This window comes from Vigna radiata, unplaced genomic scaffold, assembly GCF_000741045.1.
Source record: "Vigna radiata var. radiata cultivar VC1973A unplaced genomic scaffold, Vradiata_ver6 scaffold_183, whole genome shotgun sequence".
NCBI lineage: Eukaryota > Viridiplantae > Streptophyta > Magnoliopsida > Fabales > Fabaceae > Vigna > Vigna radiata.
The window spans coordinates 186,857-187,740 of record NW_014542001.1 but is presented as its reverse complement, the minus strand read 5'-3'; positions in this window follow the sequence as shown (position 1 = coordinate 187,740).

Genomic DNA, 884 nt, shown 5'->3' with positions numbered 1-884 from the left:
CAGTACACAATTTTTAGAAAAGAAAAATGACGTAGCCCGTGTCATATGAATGTAAATGACACGTAGGTGTGTCATTGTATCACTACTGGAGGGAGTAATTGAAGAAAGAGAAACAGAAAAACTTAAGTGTGTGGTGGTTTCGAAGTGAGAGAAAAGAAGAATCATCTTCTTCATTTGTGTTTTATTTTCACGAACATGATGCTATGTAACCAAGGGGAAGAGGTAACTCTCGGCTGAGCAAGGGGTGTCCTTGAGACTCTTTTCTTTTAGAATGAGTTCTTAACCCAATGAGCTAAGGAACGTGTGAGTATTAGAATGAAACGGGGAGTTTTGGGAGGTGTTTAAAAAGAGGACCCGAGAACGTTTAGATGAAAAATGATGTCGTTTTGGGCCAAGTTCAGTTCGTTTATTTTTTATCCTGGCCACTTAATAGGTAGAATATAAGAGGGCATGAAAACCGCATGAAGGGNACATGATTAACCTAGGAAAAGTGAGAGACCAACGGCGGCAACAGAAAGAGTAGAAACCCGAAAACCATAGGCTTGAGGAGAAAGATCTTTGGGTTGCAACGTGAGGCAAGGGAGAAAGTGGACTTCGCCCAAGGTTAGGGGAGCTGAACTTGCTTTATGTTGTTTGTGATATATTGAACGAGTGTTATACGAGAGTGATGCATGGATGTACTTATGTTTTCCATTTTGTTTTCTTGGTGTTTGATGTTTTGGCTTATTATTATCACTATTGTTTGGTATTTTTAGTGATGTTGGGGTTTCTCATAAATCGGGTGTGGGATAGTTGCCAACGTGATTATTACGACTCTATGTTCTAATGTTTGGAGTGAAGGACATTTCGATGTGTATGCTGTTTTTTATGCATCTTTAGGGTTG